The sequence below is a fragment of the Mus caroli genome, chromosome 1, assembly GCF_900094665.2.
Source record: "Mus caroli chromosome 1, CAROLI_EIJ_v1.1, whole genome shotgun sequence".
Taxonomy (NCBI): Eukaryota; Metazoa; Chordata; class Mammalia; order Rodentia; family Muridae; genus Mus; species Mus caroli.
Genome location: NC_034570.1, coordinates 98,140,328 through 98,150,479, shown reverse-complemented (window position 1 = coordinate 98,150,479; position 10,152 = coordinate 98,140,328).

Genomic DNA, 10,152 nt, shown 5'->3' with positions numbered 1-10,152 from the left:
ACCTGTAGACTAAGTTCGGCGGAGTCCCGGAGCCAAGATCCCTGATTTTTTTTAAAGGTTTATTTATTTATTATATGTAAGTACACTGTAGCTGTCCTCAGATACTCCAGAAGAGGGCATCAGATTTTGTTACGGATGATTGTGAGCCACCATGTGGTTGCTGGGATTTGAACTCGGGACCTTTGGAAGAGCAGTTGGCGCTCTTAACCACTGAGCCATCTCACCAGCCCCTTAGCCCCTGATTTTATGAGACAGGGTCTTACTGTGTATTCCAAAATGACAAGGCACTTGGGACCTTCTTGCCCCTGTCTCTGTGTGGGATTACAGGCATGAGCTACTATGCCCCAGACAAATATGGTTTTTAAATTAAAGAATATTAGTAATATGATTATTTAGTTAGACAAATCTTTTTATATTTGTAGAATAACAATAGCTTTCTTGATTTATGAAACTTCTAAATTCCAAGACTAATTAATTGGGCTTTCTTTGAGAAAACCAATCTAAGTTTTGAAGAAATTAGAATATTGTTTTTAGTTTGTAATATAATCAGAAACATGTTGTAAATTACTATTTCCATTAGAGTCGAGCTTGTGCCGAAGGATCAGCTGGAGATGGCTTTGTTATCATGTAGATCGCCCTAAGTTTGATCCACAGCACTGAAAAAGAAGTAGAAAAAAAGAAACATCTATATCTTAAATTTTAAAAAAATTTATACCTATAAATGTCTGTGTTTACAGACCAGATACAAACTAACATTCTTTGTGTTTTAAATCCTTTCATCTCCATGTGTTTTGTTTTGTAACCTATGAACAAGCACATTATTTTTTTCTCTTTAATACATAGATCCAGCAAACTTTGATGTTTTCTTTTTAAACAACCATCACATTGAAAGCATTAAACTAGATTTTCTACCTTCTGTAATTACTTTAAATTTTATTTTAAGCTTCTAAATTATTTTACATGTATGTGTGTTGTGTGTCTGTATATAGAGCCCCTAGCTTCTGTATGCTGATCAAGTGTTCTGTTAAATCAGACTGAGTCTGTGTTAGAAGTTGTTCTCTGCGATGAGATCTGCATGACTGTTTATCTGGATGATACATGTGAGAAGAGTGGGTTCCTAACTGTCTCTGAGCATTTTCAAGGGCTGGAGAGGACTAGAAAAGAGAAGCAAAAATGTAATGAACATTGCAAAGAACGTTGATTCCTTTTGATTTTTAAGAAGAGAAACAGAGGGCTCCTGTGGCTTAGGATTACACCTGTTATTCTAGAAACTGGGAGGCTAAGGCAGAAGAATTGTGAGTTTTAGGCTCCCTAGTAAGCTACACGAGCTACATAGTAAATTCTAGGTTGGTGCTAGAGAGTGAGACATATTTTCAGTAACAGTAATAAAGAAAAAAGAAAGGAAGGAAGGGGAAAAGAAAAAAGGAAAAAGAAAAGAAAAAACTCAGGGCTCAGGGAATATCATGTAAAAATGGACAGAAGAATCTAAGAGCTGAATGATGGGAGGCAGAACTGTGTAGTGTAGTCTTTTATGAAAAGACACAGCATAGCCATTTCATTCATGAACCCACAGCCGCTGTGCTTACCTGCATGTGACTAAGCAGGGGAGGGCTTCTGGGTCTGAGGAAACTGGGTTCTCTTTGGGGTCGTGACCATTGGTAGAATCCAGTGGAGAGCTCTGTATACATAATGCATATCTGGGCTGTACTAATTATTAGTTTATTAGTTTTTAAAGAGGAGGACTTGAGGTTGGGAACACGTGGAGTGGGAACATTGGTGGCACAGGGTAGAGGTGGATATGATTAAAATACATTGCATCTATATTTGAAGTTCTCAAAGAGTTATGTATGCATGTGGGCATGTGTATGTGAGTTGCTATCCCAACTTGGCTCATTTAGTTCCCATATAAAATACACAAAACCTTTATATTCATAGTAAGCTTTAACAGTATTAGAGCTGGGCAGGTACCAACCTTCTGTGCTATTTTGTCTACTTTCCTGTTGATAACCTCATAACCTTCCATGTTCCGCCTGGGCCACTCTTACTTCAATGGATCAGCACTCATGGCAGGTTTTTATGATTCACCTACCTCACCGTGTTTTCTCATCTCTTCTCTCTCCTCCTCTTGTAGTCTCTGCCCTAGACCCCAAGCCTGGGAACCAAAGGTCTGCTTACCTCTCTTCTTTCCAGCTATAGGCTGTAGACATCTTTAGTCAACCATAGTTTAAATTAAGGAGCAAGGTTGCATAGAATTATTTGGTGTACATGGGATTTCCTCATCCCTACGGTCAACAAGACTTTGGAGCCAGAATTTAGCATTACAATATATATCAAACCTCAATGTGTGTGTGTGTTTATTGTATGATTTGGCTTTACTGGAAACAGACTATCTGTTGGTATCAGATTGGATCTGAACTCAGTGACATCATACATAGTTGGCAGGGACCCGCACACCTGTTGCCATGGCAACCACCATACATTCCCAGAATCCACTTGGCTCACCTCCCACCTTTACTTTCGAGCAGCTCTGTCACAATCAAATTAAAGGCAGATCCTTCTGAACCCCCCTCTCTTTCCCCTTGTCTTCATCACCACCTTTGCCTTCTTCTCCCACAATAAACCCCATGCATGTGGAACTATTTTGGCCTGGTGTGGTCTGTCTGGACAGGAGCCACAATTCTAACACAACACTAGCAGCTTCAGTCTCCTAAGTGCAGTAAGAGTTCACAAACATCAAACATAAAGCTCACAGTCACAGTCTCGGCAGACTCCAACTGGCTGACTGCCTTTCTAGTTAACCTAGGGAATGAAAATATTCTTGAAGTCATAGAAGGGCTGTGTTGTGTATAATAGCCAACAAGATATACTCCCAAGATGGGAGGGGAGGCCCGGCATAGGGTTTGTCCTCAGTTAGTCTTTGGCTGATGCTCAAGAAACAGCTCTTTTCAAAGAGCTACTTCAGGGTCCGATGGTTCCTTATAAATCCAATCCTGTTGAAAGATTAAAATATATGCAAAACACATCCAGAATGTCTATGCTAACACTTTATAAAGATTCCAGAACTCCCAAATCACAGAAATAACAGGCAAAAAGAATTCTCTGTGCTATGCCACCTAACAAAACTAGAGTGTCTGTTTCTGTCCAGTCAGCACTTAGTAGGGAGCCATTAACACCTTTGTCAAACATCATCTGGGGCCAGATTTGATGCAGAAACACAAATAGAAGCACAGACAGAGAACTAGTTAGGGGCAAAAAGAAAGAACAAAGCAACACAAAAGTTGCAATGCTGCATGAGATTCACTCTGAAGACCAGAAGACAGCACAGGCCTCAAGTAGTACACAAGGCTGCTGAAGACCTTAGGGAACCAGTTAACTTAGGTAAGGCAGGTAAGGAGGAGAGTAAAACCAAGTGTCTCCCATTTTGTGTGTGTGTGTCCTCTCTTCTCCCCTTTCCTTCCTGTATTTATGTATGTATGTATGTATGTATGTATGTATGTATGTATGTATACAAGGGTTATAAACTTGTTCAAATCTGTGTTCTTGGAGGCAATAACTAGATAGAGTAAAGTTACTTTTGGTCTACTGATGGTGTAAGGTTTTCTGTCCTTCTGAAGAAGGCCAGTTTTATAGAGATGTGTGTGTTCCTAGGCTATTCATGACAAACCTCCAACTGAACCAGCAAGCCCTGGAGACAAGTTGGCCCACACCCACTTGCTGTGACTCGCAATAAACTTTTTGGAGCTGTGTTTCCCAAGCCTGACTGTACAATAGGAAGCCCCAGGAACTTATAAAGCTGTAACTGTCAGCTCAGCCCTCAAGAGTCAGATTTCTTTGTTTGGAGGTGAAACCTGGGGATTTGTGGATGTCATCAGCCCCTGAGATGAGGCTGCCTGCAGCATGATCAGGACAACATGTGCCAGCCTGAGTTTACAGAAGCCAGCCAGCTAAAACCTGTCTCCCTATGCTTCTCCGTTGCTGCGGCTGCCCTTGAAGCCATGCCAACAGGTCTAAAACCTGCAGGAGAAACAGGGAAGAACTCAAAGTGAAGTGCACTGAGAGCAGGAGACAGAGTCTACTCCTGAAGGCTGGGGCGGAACTGGGACCCAGCTGGGGCGTGACTGCAGGAAGGAGGTGGTTCCCCTATTGCCTCAATGTTGCTACATGTTCAATGATGCCATTGGTATGTCCGTGTCCATTTCTATTGGGCTATGAGGTGCTGATGACTGAGTGAATAGTTGGCTTGCAGCAGCTGGTAGAGCTACAGCATGGATTTGTTGAATGAATGAAAAAAATCACATATCTGTCAAGATGGGGCTTTTTCTCTCTCTCTCTCTTTTTTTTTTTTTTTTTTTTTTTTTTTTTTTTTTTTTTTTTGCAATGCCAAATTCTTTTCCACCATCCTAAAATTTGATTCTCTGGAATTGAGGCCCCAGTACTCTTTCTAATGAATTATTACACGGTAAGAGGAGTTAGTCATTTCTGGCGACTAGTGATAAAGTCAGTTGCCTCCAGAAAATCTGGAAAGGACATTTTGGTCAGGGCTATATCTTTCCTTGTGTCCCAACTGACTCTCAATGGGAACTTAAGAAAATCTGCTTGTTCAAATTGTGTGTGTTTGTGCTCGTACAGGACATGATGATAATCTTTGTAGCATAAGTCTTGTTGCCATCTCAGAATATTTATGAGACCCCTCTGTCCCACCAATGGGACATTTGGTCTAGTGCTCAGCATTGTGGCCTTCTCAGTGTATGACTGAGATTGATTTTACTTACCCTCACAGTGGTTGGGGGGCAACTCACTTGGGAGATTATGAATCTCATGAAGCAGAGATGTCAGGACAGTAGCAGCTTGTGTGAGGCTGTAAGTAGAGGACACTCACTGTGGGACTGCGAAAGGTAGCCTGTTTTCTGGTTGAGCTAGGTTTAAACCTTGGAGACCCAGCAGGTTTGCTACAAGGGACAGAAGGTGTTTGCCATGCCCCCAGACAATAGGCTCCTGACATGAGGCCTCAGCTTCATAATTCTGTAGGCATCAGTCCATAGGGCAATGCCCCAAGCCCCTGGTATTCTGTCTGGACTCCACACCCACAGATACCTAGCAACAGCCAGGTATGCTCCTCCCCACAGTTACCTGGCAACAGCCAGGTATGCTCCTCCCCACAGTTACCTGGAAACAGCCAGGTATGCTCCTCCCCACAGTTACCTGGAAACAGCCAGGTATGCCTGCCCCACTATAAAAGGGGCTGCTAGCTCCCTCCTCCCTCTCTTACTCTCTAATTCTTGCCTGTCTCTTGCCCTCTTGGTCCTGCTCTTTCCGAATTCCCTTTACCCCTCTCTACACGTGGCCATGGCCAGCCTCTACTTCTCTACTTTCTCCCTTTCTCTGCCTCTACTATCCTCTTAGCTCCCCTTCCCAGACACTTTCCCAGACACTTCCCAGCTTGTTTCCTTCTTGGAAGGCCTTTTTCCATCCTTTTATTCTGAGATAGTATCTGTCTTTGTTATTGAGTGTGTTCCTTGTATGTAGCAAAATGGTGGATCTTATTTGTGTATCCAGTCTGTTAGCTTATGTCTTTTTATAGGTGAGTTGAACCCTTTAGTATTGAGAGATACTAAAGACAGATAACTGTTGGTTCCTGACATGTTTGTTTTTGTAGGTAGCATTATGTGCTTATGGTTCTTTCCTTTTGGCTTTGTTGTGAGATGCTTACTATCTTGTCTTTTCTTTGGTGTAAGTATTTTCCTTGTTTTGGAGTTTTCCTTCTCGGAACCTCTGTATGGCTGGTTTGGTAGATAGATACTGTTTTAATTTAGTTTTGTCCTAGAATATTTTTGTTTCTCTATGTTGACTATGAGTTTTGCCGAATGTAGTAGCATAGGCTGGCATTTGTACTCTCTTAGAGTCTGCATGACCTCTGACCTCTTCTGGCTTTCATAGTCTATGTTGAGAAATCTGCTGTAATTCTGATAGGTCTACCTTTGTATGTTACTTTGGCTCTTTTCCCTTTCAGCTTTTCATATTCTTTCTTTGTTCAGTGTGTTTAGTGTTTTGATTATTATGTGACAAGAGGATTTTCTTTTCTGGTCCCATTTATTTGGTGTTCTATAGGCTTCTTGTACCTTTATAGCCATCTCTTTCTTTAGGTTGGGGAAGTTTTCTTCTGTGATTTTGTTGAAGACATTTTCAAGTCCTTTGAGCTGGGAATCTTTGTTCTCTTCTGTTCCAGTGATTCTTATATTTGATCTTTTCATTTTTTTCCTGAATTTTTTAGGTGGTTTGGGTTAGGAGTTTCTTATGTTTTGAATTTTCTTTGATAGTTGTGTCAATCTCTTCTACGGTATCTTCTATACCTGAGATTCCCTTTCTAGCTCCTGTATTCTGTTGGTGATACTTACATCTGTAATTCCTGACCTCTTTTCTAGGTTTTCCATTTTCAGGTTTGCTTCCATTTGTGTTTTCTTTATTGTTTCTACATCTAGTTTTAGGTCTTGGACTGCTTTATGCAATTCCTTTACCTGTTTGATTGTGTTCTCCTGTATTTCTTTAAGGGATTTATTTGTTTCCTCTTTAAGGGCTTCTACCTGTTTAACCTGTGTTTTCCTATATTTCTTTCAGTGATTTATTTATACTTTCCTTAAAGGACTCTATTATCTTCATGAGATAGGATTTTAGGTCAGCTTCCTGATTTTCAGGTGTGTTGGTGTATTCAGGGCTTGCTGTGGTGGGAGAACTGGGTTCTGAAGATGCCCATGTATACTGGCTTCTGTTGCTTATGGTCATGCCCTTGCCTCTCGATATCTGGTTATCCCTGGTGTTTACTGGTCTCGGTGGCTTGTCTGGAGTCTGCCTCTTTTGTCTCTTGGTTGCTTCTGGTCTCTTGGTAGGCCTGTGGCTCTGGCTGTAGCAGACCTCCTATGGGGCCTTCCAACTGGGGGATCTTCAGAGAAGCAGATTTGTTGTCCTGGCTGCAGTAGATCTCCTGGGAGGCCTTTAGACTGTTGGGTCTTCAGAGGAACAGTAAAGCTGTGGTCCTGTGTGAAGCTGTTCTCCGGGGGGTGGGGGGGTGGGGGGTGGGGGGGTGTCTATGGACTGTTCTTTCTGTTTCCCTGTGTGCAGCAGAATTCCAGGGAGGCTTTCAGTCTGTTTGTCAGTTGCACTGCCTGCCAAGAGCCTCCAGGATGTCTATTGCCCCTGAGTTCAGTGGATCTCCTGGGATGTCTCTGACTGTGTTGTAAGATGCCCTGAGTGCAGCAGATCTCCTGGGATGCCTCAGAATGTGGTATCTTCAGGGGAGCAGACTAGGTAGCAGTCTGTCAGCTGAAAGGACCAGGCTGAAGGGGAGTGGTATTTTGTGGGCAGAGGCTTTGGGGAGGGGGTGATGGATCCTGGAGACTACTGGGCTCCCAGTGGCAGCTGTGGGACTTCGGAAGAGTTCTTATCAAACGCTCTGAGTGGAGCAGATGTGCTGGGAGCAATTGTCCTCTTGATGCTTTTGGCATGACCACATACTTGCTAAGTGACTTGTTGCTTTGTGTATGCTAGGTGCCGCCTGGTGTCAAGCTCTGCACCAGAGGGTTAGCAATAGACAGAATACATTTTTCCCTTGGTTAGCTTGTGATCTAGTTAGCAAGGCTGCACATGAACGAGGAAATAATGTATGAAGAGCAACCTGGCTGAGGAATTGAAGCCCAGCAATATATTTATGCATAAGGCCTGTAGCCCAAAGAAGAGTCTGTGAGCACGTGAGTTGTGACTGTCAACACTCTCTGCTTGACAGGATCTAGAATCCCATAAGAGATAAACCCCTGGACATTTCTGCAATGGAACTTCTAATATAGACAGCACCATGACATGTCATGGGAGCCCCTGGTCTGCTGAGTGGCAGCATTAAGCATTAATTACTTGCTGATTCCTGACTGTGGGATGTGACACCTCTTCACATTTGTGACATCTATAACTGCCCTGCCATGATGTATTGGACCTTAAACTGTGACCCAAAAATAAACCCTTCCTTCTGTAAGTTGCTTTTGTCAGGTACTTAGTTATAGCAATGAGATAAGTAACTAACTCATACATCAATCAGGAAAAATGGGAAAGCTTTGAAGGATGAATTGTGCTGTTTACAGATAAGCAAGGTGATCCCCTGAAGAATAGGGACCCAACTCATGAAAAACTCTATTGAACGAGTTGCTTACTTCTGTGTCTGTGCATCGGAGGAAAAAAAAAAGTATTGTTTTCTGAACATTTGCTTGTGCCTGGGGTTTGAAATGAGAAAGTGACTAGGGCCTTAAGGACAGGATAAACTGTGCTCTCATTGCTGCTGTTTAGAAAGGAAAGGAAAATGCCCCTGGAAGTGTGGAAATCACTGAACAGCACAGCTTCAGTGGGGTTAGCTGTGAGGGAGGAATAAGAAGCCCTGGGCTCCCACCCAGCAATCCACAGCCCAAGCCCACTGCATCCTGAAGCTCATGGAAGGTTAACATTTTCCTCCAGGCTCAGGATTTAATGCCCTAGAACTAAGATGCCGTTAAGAGTTCAGTACAAGGAAATTGAATCTGAGCACTCCCTAACCTTGTCACCTCCTTTATGAGCTTCTAAATTTAGTATGAAGGTGAATGTCTTGAAGGTGAGCACAGGGTTTAGTCTGGCCTGTGGTTCCTGAGATGTTTACTCTTGATGCGTGTCTTAGGGTTTTACTGCTGTGAACAGACACCATGACCAAGGCAAGTCTTATAAAGGACGGCATTTAATTGAGCTGGCTTACAGGTTTAGAGGTTCAGTCCATCATCATCAAGGTGAGAGCAGGGCAGCATCTAGGCAGGCATGGTGCAGGAGGAGCTGAGAGTTCTGCATCTTCATCTGAAGGCAGCTAGTGGAAGACTGACTTCTAGGCAGCTAGCATAAGGATCTTAAAGCCCACATCCACAGTGACACACTTATTGCAACAAGGCCACACCTCCTAATAGTGCCACTCCCTTGGCCAAACATATACAAACCATCACAATATGTGTGTTCACAATATGTGTGGTGAGAAAAAGTGACATGACCAACAGCCTGACAAGGTGTGGGAGAATAAAGGATTCTTGGAAAAGAAGAAAAACTCTACTAACCCTGAAATAAGTGGAGGAGGCACTGTGGGCAATTAATAGCATAGGATTTTAATCTTTAATATGCTTTTTAATTTTTGAGATAAATGTTGACTTTGGGTGACAAAGGTTAGGCTGCCTCCTCCCCCCCGCCCCCCAGGGAGTTTTTGGTTATGTTTTTACTTTAGTTTTTTGTTTGTTTTGGTTTGATTTTCAGCTTTAAACATATCTGTCTATCCATTCATTTATACATAAAGTCCTATGTGGTTCAGACTGGTCTTGAACCCAACATGTGCCTGATTCTTCTCTCTCCACCATCTTAGTGCTAGGATGACAGGAGGGTGCCAGAGCCTGACTGTTGTCATTTTGTATCATTAAGTTTTAGACCTCTCAAGATGAAACAGAATGGTATTTACTGTCATTGAAACCCTTATTTAATATTTACTGGCTTTCCTCTCTCTTGCCCATCACTCCAACTATATATTTTGTCAAGTGAATCTCAGGCATTGTGTCACTGGATCTCAGAGTTGTTCAGTCTGAATTCTGAAAGAGGTCACTTTTAAAGCCATTGACGATTGATCGTCATAGTTCTATCATTACACAAAAGTTTGCTCAGCTGTTCCGTGACATCAGTGACAGCTACCTAGTCACTTCTTAGTTCCTCACAGTTAGGGCCTGCTTAAATACCCAGGGTTTCACCAATTGAATTCCCATTGTGCACATTTATGCATCTGCTGTATGCCCTGTTAGCTGGCAATAGTATAAGACTTTCATCACAAACATGATGTCTACCACCATCTTCTCTTCTGCTCTGTGAGTAACATTTGGTGATCGATTGCTGCATTCACACTGATTTAGGAACTGCCCAGTGGGTTCCTATAATTCAATCATTCCTTCTTTATTTACTACTTTGGGTTTTTGTTGTTGTTGTTGTTTGGGTTTTTTTTGTTTTGTTTTGTTTTGTTTTTTGTTTTTTGAGACAGGGTTTCTCTGTATAGCCCTGGCTGTCCTGGAACTCACTTTGTAGACCAGGCTGGCCTCGAACTCAGAAATCTGCCTGTCTCTG